Genomic DNA, 15,356 nt, shown 5'->3' on the forward strand with positions numbered 1-15,356 from the left:
GAGGAAAAAACATGAATTTAATCCATTTTGGAATAAGACTAACATAAAATGTGGAAAAAGTGATGTGCTGTGAAAACATACATATATATATATATATATATATATATATATATATATATATGTGTATATATATATATATATATATATTGATATATATATATATATATATATATATATATATATATATATATATATATATATATATATATATATATATATATATATATATATATATATATATATATATATATACACATACACACACACACATACCTCCTCATTCAATGTGTTTTCTTTATTTTCATGACCATTTACATTGGTAGATTCTCACTGAAGGCATCAAAACTATGAATGAGCACATGTGGAGTTATGTACTTAACAAAAAAAGGTCAAATAACTGAAAACATGTTTTATATTCTATGAGGAAGTGTTACCAAACTTTTGGCCTGTACTGTATGTGTGCATATCCATAAAGCAAAGCAAGACCCAGGACATAGATCTTTGCACATCTTCAAAACACATTTGGACATGGCACATAAGGGTAACATCTGCCTAACATTGGTCACTTAATCGTAATGCACTCGGCAAAATTACAGGCATAGGCCTGTTTGTTCACTGACACAATGCAAAGTATCTTATGAATATACATATGTAGTGAATGTTTTTCCCCACAATATTGAAGGGTGGACATTCCCTTTATTTCCATGTGTGCTGCTCAAAATAAACTGATGAATAGGCAAAATTAAAATCATGGTGAATGTTGGTTGGACATACAAGTAATAACTTAATTTTATATGACAATACTACTAATCTTCACAGTCCACAGACTAGTACTTTGAAATATGTGGACTGGTCATAGTCTTACACTCAACATAAACAGATCCCTTCAACTCTGCACTGGAATTGAATCAGGGAATAAACTGCTTTATTAATTAGTGACTGGTTACCTCTCTTGGCTGGTATGGTGTACACTCCAAAAGAATGGGAGGGCAGTTTAGGAAAGGGGCTCACAAACTAAGTCATACCACCTACAAACATAAACCTAGTGCTGCAAAGCTGGGCATTGTCTTGGATTCTTCTAACAGCAACACCACAGCAGGACTGTGAACAATAGCAGACATGTTACTCTAAGCATAATGCTTAATTGTTGCCAACTATTGATAAATGTGTTCAGGCAACAAGTACTGTATTTTAACGAATCACAATGTGTCAATGTGTTTGATTTTCCAAGTACTGTATATGCCTAATGCAATTTTAACATAGAAACAATAAAGCAATTTAATATGGAATTATAAAAAAAGCCTATCAAAACACAGGATAAAATTAACTTACATGTTACATACAAGTTCCAAATCAATGTAAAGGCTGAGCCTGCTTTAAGAATGCCCAATTCTGCTTCTAGGTTCAGCGATGGATAAAGGTTACTGAATCATTAGTGATTCTAAAAACTTTCAGCCATTTATCAATATCACCTCAATGAAACTAAATTGAAATGTTATGTACGTGCATTAGCATAAATTTTTCTTCCTCATTGCATCTTTTGCACTAGTCTGCCAACTACTAATCTATTCTGAAAATGATAGCAGTTAGATTTACCAAAACTAAACATATTGTAACATGGACAATCTAAACATGCAAAGGGATGAAGCTCCAAGTTTAGAGTCCTGGTGATTCCCGTTATGCTATATGGCTGAGAGACATGGATGCTATCCAGTGACCCAAGATGAAGACTGGACTCCGTCAGTACGGTGTCTCTTCAGAGAATTCTTGGGTACCGCTAGTTTGAATGTGTCCATGAGCAACCACTTGTTCGAGTCCTGAATGAGGCACATTACCTATATTGTGAAGAAGTGTTACTTGCTGCACTATGGCCATGTGATGCGATTCCCCATACCCCGAGGGTGATCTGGCTCGCAGCATCCTCGATGTTGAGGACCCAAGCAGCTGGACCAGACTAAAGGGGATGCCCACGTAACACCTGGCTTTGGCAAATACAGGGTCATTTCTGGAGGGTGGGACTAGACCATGTGTCTGCCTGGGGGGGTTGCAGCAACGTGCTGCATCAGTGCATGCTCCCCAACCTGACCTGAAGAGAATGTCAGCTCAGATACTTCATGGTTCTTGAGTATTGCACTGGTGATTGCTGTGGCTGATGCAAGACACTTTATTGAGGTCCATAAGTGGATTTAAAAAAAAATAAAAAATTACAAAGTGTTGCCTAAACCATTCAGTGTCTCATGAAACAGGAGCTTACCATACCAGCATTGAGCAAAATCAGGAACAAACTTTGGCTGAGATGTCAGGCCAGAACTAGGAAACAGAGAGCTGCCACACACCTTTGCAATAGATATTTTGTAGAGATACAAAAGAGATATGGATTTGAGAGGAAACAGACAGTACAGTCTTTTTTGGTTATGGTGTTGAACTTCAGACACCATGAGGCATTCCCCCCAAGCAAGAAAGGAGAACAAAATTGCAAACTGAGACAAATGATAATATATGAAACACCGGGAAAATTTTGCAAATTAAAATTATACACAGCACAGCAGAGGATAGAATAATGGGCTAAAGAAGATCCAAAAATGTCAGGGAAGATAGCAGGATTTTCAGGCAGGATTTGAATATTACAAGACAGAGAACAAGGCATACTTTTTATATTGTTTCTTTATTAAGTCAGACACCTTACTTGTGCCTTTGCAACCTATGGTTCTTTTTTACTTGCCATTGTTAAGTCCAGAGCAACTTTCTCTCCAAAAATGAAAAGGTATTTTAACTTCTTCTGGAGCGCACCCAGGGTCACACAGCGGTAAGTCCTGCTGCCTCACTCCTTCAAGTTGTGGAGTTTGATTCCCAGCCAAGTCTGCCCCACGTCCGCAGATTTTTTTTTTTTTTTGGCATGCTGTGGTTTGCGTAGTTGAAGTCTCTAAGCTGTCTACTTGTGAACTGGCAACCTTTTCAGAGCTTGTTCTAATAATGAGGCTTGGAAAAAGCAAGTTAAGAAACAAGTTACCCGACTAGCCATCCATTTTAACACTTCCTTTTTTGTCTTTTCCTCTCCCCCCACTGCCCTGTGTATAATTACGTTATAGCATGTCATTGCTCTGAAAGCGTTAGTAGTGTTGTTTTTCTATGAAATCAGAAACAAGTGAAACTCATTTCCTGGTTGCTCCACACAAGAAGTGAGACTAATCATACAAGACACATTTGCTTAAGTATTAAGAGAGTGTGTGATTCAGAACTGCTTTTCCCCTTGACTTTTTCCCCAATAAGCCTCTCCATTCATTATGTATGGAGAGACAAACAAGACCCTGTGTAGTGGAAATGGGATTAGTTTGTAAGCGAAAGGATCAGATCACAACTCCAAGATGGCTAATCTGTTGAACACCACAACTCTGCCCATTTTACGTTAAGGCTCCCGGTTGACTTTATCAAATTATCCTTTAAACAAAACACACAATATGCTGCTTAATTTAGATCAATCATCTTATAAATATGTTTGTAGAAAATTCTGAAGAAATTAAAACAAATACAAAAAACTGGAAAAGCAGCATATTTTAAGCAGCTTTGCAGAATAGAATAAAGAGCTTAACTCCCATTAAGGCAATTATTTTTCCCCTTTTGCCACACAGTCATTTCAGTTACTTGCTGCTGCACTTTGGTTTACGTACTTCAAGGAAAGTTCCTTTGCTGAATCTCAAGATGCCAGCACAATGCAAGAAAATGCATCGATTTTTTTAACCGGTTTATTGAGTTAGGATATGCAGAGAGTTGGCACGTCACGACAACACTGAATGAGCGATAGGATGAACTGGACAGGGCAGGAGGAGAGTAAAATGGACAGTGCATTCCCACACACATAGCCAACTTGGGTTGACAGCTGGGCCAGTACTTTTAAATACCATTTATTGTTAAACATTGACAAGTGCCATCCATTTTGTCCAACATACCTTGCAAATTCCGGTTTACTCAAATTCTAACACAATCCAGTGGAGTTTAGAAGGACCTTCAAGTACTAGCATCTTCTACTATACTCCTTAAATCATGTGCATGAAATTCACAATAAGAAGCTAACCCTGGACAAGACACCCAGAAACCCTATATTAGCTTTCAAAGTGCAAAGTAAGTAGCATTAGAACAGTTTTGATTTGCATGTACTTATTTGGCTGATGCCTTTATCCAAATCAACTTACATTTAGGATACAATTGTTTACATTAATTTTTGCTTTTCTCAGTTCAAGTGACTTGCTCATGGTCAAACTATCAGTAGTGGGATTTGAATCCACTAACCTTAACTACGACGCCAAACTCCAAGCCTAGGAGATGAGAACAAGCCATTCAGCCCAATACAGCTTTGACAAAGCCTCAAGCTTTTAGCACTTTCTAACACAACACACCTTTATCAAACCCTTCTAATATGAGCCAGTCATCAGAGGCAGGAGACCATCCTGAGGGCACTGTGTGAAACACAAGAACCAGCCAGTCCATCACACACTCACCCACTAGGCCGGTTTGGGGTCACCAATTACTTTAAGAGATAGGAAAACAAACAGTACTTGGAGGACAAAACACTAAACTCACAGATGTAGCTTTCAAAGCCATTGTTCCTCCATGATGCTTTATGACACTGTAAATTTTGTTCTACACACAGTAATGTAATGTAATTTCATCTAAATCATGAAGAGACCCCAAAGTTAGAAAAAAATACAGCAAGACTTAAGATTAAAATTTCAGTATTCATCCATCCCTTTTTTGAAATCTACATTAGGTAGTCAAATTTCTTTTGAAGCTTCCACTAATCAATCATGTACAGACACCCAAACGTGGACAGCAACACAACTTCCTTTTGCTTTATGTGATCTTTTCAGATTAAGTCCATCCATCCATTATCCAACCCGCTATATCCTAACTTCAGGGTCACGGGGGTCTGCTGGAGCCAATCCCAGCCAACACAGGGCGCAAGGCAGGAAACAAACCCCGGGCAGGACGTCAGCCCACCGCAGGGCGCGCACTCACACACACCAAGCACACAATAGGGACAATTTAGAATCGCCAATGCACCTAACCTGCATGTCTTTGGACTGTGGGAGGAAACCCACGCAGACACGGGGAGAATATGCAAACTCCACACAGGGAGGACCTGGAAAGCGAACCCAGGTCTCCTAACTGCGAGGCAGCAGCACTACCACTGCACCACCATGCCGTCAGATTAAGTCAAAATACCTAAATAAATTTTCTATGTTTTCCACGTAGAAAAATAAGAATCAAGTCAGTCAGTCATTATTCAACCCTCTATATCCTAACTACAGGGTCACAGGAGCCAGCACAGGGCACAAGGCAGGAAACAAACCCCGGGAAGAGCACCAGCCCACCACAGGGCATACACTAGGGACAATTTTCAGATCAGCAATTCACCTAACCTGCATGTCTTTGGACTGTGGGAAGAAACTGGAGTACTCGGAGGAAACCCACACAGACACGGGGAGAACAAGCAAACTCCACGCAGGGAGGACCCGAGAAGCGAACCCAGGTCTCCTTACTGCGAAGCAGCAGCGCTACCCACTGTGCCACCGTGCTGCCCAAGAATCAAGTAAATTTAACTATATATGGTTCCAAGTGCTCAAGTTTACAGGTAGAGTTTTCTCATGTAAATGATACACACTTGTATTTAGAAAGAAAGGCGCTATATAAAAAGAAAATGCAAGAATGAGTTTTAGAATATACATTTTAAGCCCTGCTGACTAATGGTGCTCACCATAAAACAGTAAAGGAAATATTACCTCAAAAAGGTAATACGTAAAATGTTCAAAAAACGTAAAAGAGAGAACAATCCAGCTTTGTCACTCTCTCCATTGTCAGTCATTCTATTTTTTATATGGGGCCAACATGCATAATAAGGGAATTAAACTGACTAGTAAATAGTTTCATTAAACAGATGTAACTCCTGTAAATTAAAATGGAGTACGGAGAAATACTGGAGAGTTTGGACATTTAAAACAGCAAGCACAGAAGGTGTAAAACATCTCAAAAATGCTGAAAACGTTACCTTTTTAAAGTCCAAACAGATGACTTTCAAACTCACTCCCCCCACCATTTTATTACCAGCACATCATACCTTTGAAACCACTTATAACACATCTGTTGGGCCTTATTGATACTTTCTACTGATATCAAACATTTGCCTGCCGAACAAAATAAGACACCATCTAGCACTAAAGTAAAAGAACTTCAAGACTTTCCATTTACCTTTTATTGATGATCTAGATGAGAAGTCCTCTGTGCAGGATAAAAGAGAAGTGAACTGAAAGTGCTCCTGTTCTTACTTGGGGAGAGGAAAAGAAAGAAAGAAGGGGGATTTAAAAAAAAAAAAGGCTTTTCAAGTAAAAGCTAGCTATGCTAACACTGCTTGGGGCACCGCTTAGTGCAAGCAGCAGCATCCTCCAGCTGGTGGGAGTGCCCATCCCCCTGCCCACATCATGTGACACCTAATCAGCACTTGATATCTCATTTAACTGTTGGGGAACTTCAACCACTGGCCTGATCCAAAGCTTTGCTGGCTGTTCCTCGGCACCCACTTGTAAAATTTGCCCAAGCTGTTTACTTGCACAGCTGTTTGCTGAAGGCTGATTCTCGAGTCCCGGGGCTCTAATGTGGCTGCTGGGTTTCATTGGAGGTGATTTGATTTGCTAATTAGTTTTGGGTGTCCTGAAGAGCTGCACTCCCTGAACATTTTCATTCCAACCACTAACTTAATTAGATAACAACTACTGGTGCTAATGACACTTCCCTCTTTTGTCTTACATTTAACTGACTTGCATTTTAAAATTCAGAACCCCTTAATTGTGTTTTTTTTTCCCCTTAACTAGCAGTCAAACAATAAAAAGGTGCAAACAGATGAGCAAATAACTGGTGGGGATGCAGATTGCAATTTTTGTGCAAACCAATTTTGTAATTAGATGCCAATTTTTGCTGTTAATGAAAATCATTATTTAATTTTATGGCTTGTTAGTGTTCTCGTTTTGCCACACCAGACAGACATTTTCAGAACTGTCCATATCCTTTTTCCTGTGAGCACCTTCCACTTGTGTTCCTGAGCAGCTCAATTTTTCTCAGACCTTCAATTTTTTCTTTTTTTTTCTGGCTTGCTTTACATCTTAGCACTGTTTGAATAACAAAAAAAAAAAACAAGGACAAGCCAATTAAAATAAAGGCAAAAGAACATGCCATTTCCAGAAGTAAGTGCTTACTAAAAGAGTGACTGAAATAAAAATAACCTGCAGCCAACTGTGGCCATTCTGGATCTGAGACTAACACTCCATGTGGATTTGCCATATTGTGCACTGCTAATTGTTAAGATTCTAAACTCGTCTTTCTTTCTTTCTTTCTTTCTTTCTCTGCAGCTAAGTAAAAATGAGGTGCTAATCACACTTCAAGGCTTGTTTATAGTTACTGTGTGAAGCAGTAAGTATAAACTTTATTTATTTTTGTGTGCCTTCCTTGCGCTTTGATGACCTGTTGCGTCATATTCAGCCCTTCATTCATTATTCTACTATCCATGTAACCAGCCTCTCTCCTCAAAATTCATCAGTTAGAATACATCATGCCACAGTCACATCTTTTCAAATAACCTCCAAGCAAAGCGTGCTGCAAGGGTGTTTCTCCATGTCCGATAGTCAGTGGCTGAGTGAACACATTCACACACCGCACACACTTTAAGGCAAATTTAGTGTCATCATTCCACCTAACCTGTATGTCTTTGGACTGTGGAAGATACAGAAGCACCTGGAGGACTTAAACGCAAACACAGCATTAAGTATAAACCTGCCTTTAGCCCTTTCTCTGTCCCTGGCTGAAACCAGGCAGATTTAAATTTGATGGAAGAATAGAGGATACTCCAGGGGTCCTTAAATGTAGACAGCAAAGGAAAGAACTTTCTATGAAGGATTGAGGTTCAAAACAGGAAAGAAGTAAGGACTATACAGAAGAGAACAGATAAAAGAAATAATATCATAAACTATAGATTTTGTGTCAAGCCTTTCTCTCTTAATGTCATAGGAGGTCTATTAATTGAAATTCACCAGTATTTAAACTTTTGCTTCTAGCGAAACAATACCTATAGTCACTGCAGTCACAGCTGCCAGTTACAGTTGAGAGTAATACCGCAGTTGGTACCCAAATCTTACTTGAGCTTCACTTAACTTTTCTTCATCCACTTCACAACTCGTTTTTCATACGGTACATCACCCAGTCTCTTTTTCCTGTGCAGGACACCTTGTTGTCTTCATTTACCACCAGCCACATTTCTCTAAGCAATTACAACCACAGGTTGCTCAGTGTCACTCTATAGGTGATGGCATTCATTTGCATGAACCACTAGCTTCATTTCTCAACAAACTAGGCTGACCCACCTTTTAAGGCGACCGACTTTTAAGTTGACCACTTCTTAAGGCAATTCAATATGTAGATCAATTTGATATTTTATACAAACTCATTAATTTGGTTATATTGAATTTGAGCGGTATTACTTTAATACTCGTAGTTTCTGTTATTTTTGTGATGAAATGTAACCTTTTTTTTCTATATTGAGGTCGCTCTTTTGAACCCCCCTGATATTTACTTCGCGGTGAGGCATTTGTACTCCATCAACATTCATTATTTCCAGAGACATAATTTTGTATATTTACAGCTCATCGCACACAAAAGCAAGGGAATGATGGGAGCACCAGAACTCTGCTCACATCATGTCGCTTCATACCGCAAGCTGCAAGTAGTAAGTCTGTGATAAGCAGAATACCGCTACGCTTTCCACTCACGGGACGGAAGGACAATCCTGACCGCTTTTATATAGTAAGAAAGAAGAAGAAGATATCGCACAGTCTGGAGTAGAAAATCATCTTTTACCTGGAAAAATGAAACTACAAATCCCATCGTGCATTGCAAAATGGACGGGGCGTGTGTGAAACTCCACGCATGTGTAGCACTCACGGGACAGAAGGACAATCCCAACCGCTTTTATATAGTAAGAAAGAAGAACAAGATATCGCACAGTCTGGAGTAGAAAATCATCTGTTACCTGGAAAAACGAAACTACAAATTCCATCGTGCATTGCAAAATGGATGGGGCGTGTGTGAAACTCCGCGCCTGCGTAGCACTCACGGGACGGAAGGACAATCCCAACTGCTTTTACATAGAAGTATAAGAAAAAAGGTTTGCAAATTTTCAAAACATATTAAGATTTTGGGGGTGGTTTTTACCCCTAAATATTTGTATTATCAAATGTCCTTTCATAGAGGATGCCTACTGACCTAGGTGTACAATCCTGTCAAATTTCAGCTTTTTAACTCAACAGGCAATAATCTTTTTTTTTATGGATGAGTGAGTGAGTGAGTGAGTGAGTGAGTAAACTTTGTATATACTGTATATAGTGTATAGATTTAGAAAAGTGTATCACGGCTGTAGAAAAATAGCAAAAATTATCTCCTAGATAATTTATAATCTAAAGTGTGGTTCTCAAACTCAGTCCTCAAGACCCCATGGGTGAATAGCAGTGTACATGAGATAGAGATGTACCAGCAGCAGATAAAGACCAGGCTAAACAGTATGGTACTAAGAGGAGATGACCCCCAGGTCTAAGTGCTGTCTCAGTGACCAGAAGAACAAGATCAATACCAAGCTTAACTAACTCATCAATTAGTCTTGTTTTGGCTTCATGTTTCTCCTTGGTTTGCTTAACTGGCTGTCTGATTGCTCATTAATGGAGCCGCACCAGCTATTAAAGTCTTGACCTCTCTCATTAATGACATGCCACTGCACTGTTACATAGATAATACAGAAGAGTTGATACTTGGCTTTCAACAGTAATAATCCAACAGTCATATAAAATACCTAGTCAATAGTCTGAATAATATTTGTGAAGAATGCCTCACTACGGTGGGCTGGCGCCCTGCCTGGGGTTTTATTTCCTGCCTTGCACCCTGTGTTGGCTGGGATTGGCTCCAGCAGACCCCTGTGACCCTGTAGTTAGGATATAGCGGGTTGGATAATGGATGGATGGATGGAAGAATGCCTCATCCAAGAGCAAACTTCACAGTAGAGAATAAACTCTATATAACACATACTGTGAGAGATTTCATTTCAGAATTGGAAGACACCTGCAAAGATATCCTCATTACACCCTGAAGGAATGCAGCATGAAAGAAACTGACAGCATCATTCAATGTGCACTTTCTAAACAGGCGGCCAAGCAGCTTTGAGCACCTAAAGTGAATTAAAGTAGGAGCCAGAAAAGCAATTACAGGGCATCAGACAACAGCATACTGTAGATATTAAGGTGAGTTCTTAGTAAGGGGCATCGACTGTCTTTTTTTAACTGAAGATTAATGGTTAAAAGTATGTTGATCTGTTTTTTTATTTCTTATATTATGCAATATAAATATTTCTCTGCATCACTTTTCTATGATATTGAGTTAAATATATTTGATTCAGTATCATGCTATATTTCAATGCAAATCTAAAATCTAAAATGTTATCCATATTTTTTTAAATGGTATGTAAGTGCTTTAATAGTCTGTCTGATGTGTACAAAATTTATTTTGTAACATTTTATACCATACTAAGTCTATTAAACCTGCTCACATGGTGGTCTAGCTTTATTCCCCTTCTCTGACTCTCACAAGCACACTGTAAGTTCACTGCTCTTCATCTTCGTCCTCTGCTAGTCTGCTGCTCTGTGGCACATGGCAATAGTGTTCAATTGGAGATTCAGTCTTGTTTACCGCAAATACATACTAAGACTATCAGTATCCTGAGCTCATAGCACAGCGCAACTATCCCATGGGGTCCCCAGGACTGGGTTTGAGAGCAAATGCATTGGGAATTTAGTCCTTACTTGATCTTTCTTTGTGACATACTTTGAGCCGTCAAAAGGATGTGTGATTTTTTTAAACCATGTAACACACAACAAAGACAAGTGATACAGCGCTTGTATATTATTGATCATGTGTTTGAAGTTAGGGCCAAAAATGTCAAGTCCAAATATTTAAAATATTTGGAACATAATTCTCTATTTTTATAAAGGCTATTTAATATTTTCTTCTTCAGACCTTAATTGAGATTAATATAATTTTTTTTCTGTAGCTTGAACTTTCTAAACCAGTACTTAACACTGACTTTTTTTGATTCAAAAAAGAATTTCTATAGATTTAAATCTACTCTATATGTATAAAATCCTAAACCTAAAAGTGCAACTATTTTATGTCTTGTTTTTTGTCACACATTAAATCTGGCTTATTTTAAAACCTACATAAATATGTTTGGTATCATTCTTTTCAGAATTTATTGAGCTTTAATATGATGTTGTTAGATTTTCAGATTCTTATTCCATCTATCCATCCATTTTCCAACCCGCTGAATCCAAACACAGGGTCACGGGGTTCTGCTGGAGCCAATCCCAGTCAACACAGGGCACAAGGCAGGAACCAATCCCGAGCACTGTGCCAGCCCACCGCAGGGTGCGCACACACACTAGGACCAATTTAGGATCACCAATCCACCTAACCTGCATGTCTTTGGACTGTGGGAGGAAACCGGAGCGCAGACACGGGGAGAACATGCAAACTCCACACCGGGAGGACCCGGGAAGCAACCACTGCGCCACTGTGCCGCCCCCAGATTCTTATTCTGTTTTCAAATTATAAACTAAAAAATATCAAGATCGTTGTGATTTTTAATATCAAGAAAGTCATTTTTTATTTTTGATCGAGTAAACTTTCTTTTACAGGAACAAACTATAAAAAAAAAAAATGATCCAGTCCTAACACAAATGTTTGTATTTAGGTGATGTAGTTAGCTGAAGGTCTAGTTACGATAACCCATTGCATGCCACTTTAGTCTTCACGTGATTTTTCCTGTTATTTAAATGAGTCATTTTCTAAAAAAAGTTTTTTTATCTATAAGAATGTCAGTTAAAACGAATGGGCCATTCATTTAGTCTCTTATAAATACCCATCGAGCATACTGGACCTCAGTTTAATGGGAATACTCCACTCGGTAAGAGAGTAAATATTACATTCTCATTTCAGGATTTTCACTCCATTAAATAATAATTAATTTTAATTTTACATATTTATAGAATTTTGTGATTTTGACTTAAATAAATAATAATTTTTCTTCTGTACATTTACAGATTTTACTAATATTCTGGCTACAACTGGAGGTTGGGCACCAAAGGCACCAGGGGGGCTTGGCCCCCCTAGTATATTATTAGGATGTAGACCATAAGAAAAGAGGATTTCTCAGTTAGTACTGGATATATGGAAAAGTAAAAAGATACAAAAGAAGAATAAATAATAGAGGCACGGGTGGAACGTAATAGCTTTAGCTCCTGATTAAAATGTTTGGTGGGTTAAACAATTTTGGAGGACTAGGATACTGAATATGAAAAGGTGTGCCATCATGTTTCATGATTGTCCACAGATAAACAAATCAATTATATATTACAATTTCAATTGATTACAATGAATTCCAGCCATCAGATTTTAATGCTTTAATGTATTTTAATGCTTTCTGATAAACTATATTTTTACTTTGTCAGACCTGATGATGATGATCCTTGAGTAGGCGAGATGTATTTGACCATGAGTGAGGCAGTTTGAGGTCTCGGTCTCCCATTCAGAGTTCGGCCCTGCACCTAATTTATTGTCATAACAAAATAGAGAGTGACAAAGAGCTGCAGCCATTCCAAATGGTGGAGACAGTTTAATTAGATGAGGGGAAGCCATGATATGAAGAAAGAATTTTCCTCTACTCCGTACACATGAAATAATAACCCTTGTCATACACATGCGCTTAGAAGGCAGTCAACAAGCCCAGAGGTGAGTGAAATATCGCGAGACAAGGGGTTGATTTGTGGTACTAATGCCTCTCTTTCTCTTTCATCAGACAAAAGAAGAAAAATAATATCCATACCATACTTCCAGATTCCAAGATGGCTGCCCAAACGTCACTTCTGGCATCCCCTGATGGAGTCGCTTTTGGTTCCATCCAATGACGATACTCCGGTCTCCAGATGATGACATCACTTCCTCCATCACTTCACTTCCGGTCACTTTTGATGACATCATATCCATTGTAAAAGACTCAACAACAGGCAGCACAAAGGTTTGGGGTTTTCCGGCCCCGTATATTGTGGACAATCCACTATTTCAAAAGGTCAAAATTATATAAACAAAAACAGTTTATATCAGCGACGCCATTCTAGGCGTCGGCAGCCATTTTATAAGGGAGGAGCCGGAAGTGGAGGAATGCTGGGAAGGAGGCGTGAGGGATGATGGGACTGCTGACGTCAGGGAAGATGGCGGAGGAAGGGCGGAAGTGGACGTAGTGCGGGAAAGTTCCTATGGCGGAGCGTCTTTTGTCCTGGAAAACAAAGAGAAAGGTTAGTACCCCGCCACTCCCTGCCGGCGAACGTCTTTCAATGTGGCTTAAGGTCCATCCGCGGCCTCCTACTAGCACATGCGTGACACCATCTGCCCCTTTCAACGTCAACTCCTGCCAACTCATTTCCATTTACCATTTTTCCACTGTATAAAATGCCATCTTTGGTAATATGCTTTGTCATCTGCTGTAGTAAGTATTTGATTAATCATTTTTGACTGCTCGTTTTTCTTTTATCCATCGGACATTATACGGGGATGGTTCCCAAAACTTTTTCTTTTGTGAAAGTGTTTTTGATTCATTAACCCCTATAAGCCTTTTCATATGAATATGAAATCTCCTTGCTGTCACAATACATCCATCCATTATCCAACCCATTATATCCTAAATACAGGGTCACGGGGCTCTGCTGGAGCCAATCCCAGCCAACATAGGGCACAAGGCAGGAACAAACCGCGGACAGGGCGCCAGCCCACCACAGGGCACACACACACCAAGCACACACTAGGGACAATTTAGGATCACCGATGCACCTAACCTGCATGTCTTAGGACTGTGGGAGGAAACCGGAGCGCCCGGAGGAAACCCACAAAGACACGGGGAGAACATGCAAACTCCACGCAGGGAGAACCAAGGAAGCGAACCTAGGGTCTCCTAACTGCGAGGCAGCAAAATATTTTTACCATTTATTATTTACAGTATGTAACGTGAAATACAGCTCATGTGACCATGATCAACACACTTCTGATTTAACTGGAACTTTCGGTATAAATACGGCCAAGTTAGTTAGCTTCAGTTCTAGGTAGGCTAAGTGCTAGATTCGGTATGGTTTTGATCTTTTCTTTGTCTTTGTGCCTTGTTTTCGTGACACATATATATATATATATATATATATATATATATATATATATATATATATATATATATATATATATATATATATATATATTTTAATTTCTCAGTTTTGACTTTTTGCCTTGCACTGACTATCATTTTGGTACACATTATTTTCTCATGTTCCCTTGTCCTTTACAATAAATCTAGTGACTATGTCTCATCATATACTTAAGAATAATCTCAATTCACGCTGTGGCCATATGCACACCAGAAATTCCATTTATTTCACAAGCGCAATGATTGTGGTTACGTGACCCATAATTCATTTTGCATAAATAATAAATGGAAAAATAAAAAAACATTCAAATTGTTCCCAAAAAAGTTCTAAATAATAAAACCTATGAAAAATAAAGTGTATTATGATACTTGCAACCTGGATGTAGAACTGTCAGGTTCATAACGCGGACCTATATTTTTGCAGAATTCCAACAAAAAGTATCTCATCAAGGCCCCTACAGAAGAAAGCAAACTGGACAACATTGAGGTGACGCACAAACTCAGCAAAGTCTTCAAGATATTAAAACTATAATATTTTAGATCATGGTGATAGCGCCCAAATCATGGACAATGTCACAATCCAAGGCCATCTTCGCCACAAAACATTAACCCAATTTTTTCTTCATAGATAATGATGTGCAATGTTTTATGTCCCATAAATGCCAGTTTTAAATGTCCATTGGCTGTTTGTGATTCAAAGCCCAACCAAAAGCACAATTGCTTGAAAATGCCCGTGGCTCAGAGCATAAAGACACAGAGTACGTCCAATTTAGTGTCATGGTGGGCAAGACATTAGTCCATCACAGCGCCATTTCACTCACATGTATTTGGGGATGTGATAGAAAAACCAATATGGACAGAATGAGAACACAGAAACTCCGCACAATAACAAATAGGCACAACGTTCCAACCTAAGACAGTAACCACCACACCACTCTGCTGGGTAGATATAAACCCAAATTAGAAATTGAGTGCGTGCATTTTTTTTTTGTTCTTTAATTCACCTTATACAATTTATTGTATTAGGAAT

At 38.8% G+C, this 15,356-nt stretch overlaps 1 protein-coding gene across 2 annotated transcripts in view; it reads right to left on the reverse strand.

Moving 5' to 3' along the window:
* Nucleotides 1-6,672, reverse strand: part of oca2 (oculocutaneous albinism II) — a 313,977-nt gene extending 307,305 nt beyond the window's left edge. For both annotated transcript variants that reach the window (XM_039744702.1, XM_039744701.1), the window contains exon 1: nucleotides 6,244-6,672. The gene's annotated coding sequence lies outside the window, so the exon portion shown is untranslated. The remainder of the gene's footprint in view (nucleotides 1-6,243) is intronic.
* Nucleotides 6,673-15,356: the final 8,684 nt, after the last annotated feature.

The sequence above is a fragment of the Polypterus senegalus genome, chromosome 2, assembly GCF_016835505.1.
Source record: "Polypterus senegalus isolate Bchr_013 chromosome 2, ASM1683550v1, whole genome shotgun sequence".
Classification (NCBI taxonomy): Eukaryota; Metazoa; Chordata; class Cladistia; order Polypteriformes; family Polypteridae; genus Polypterus; species Polypterus senegalus.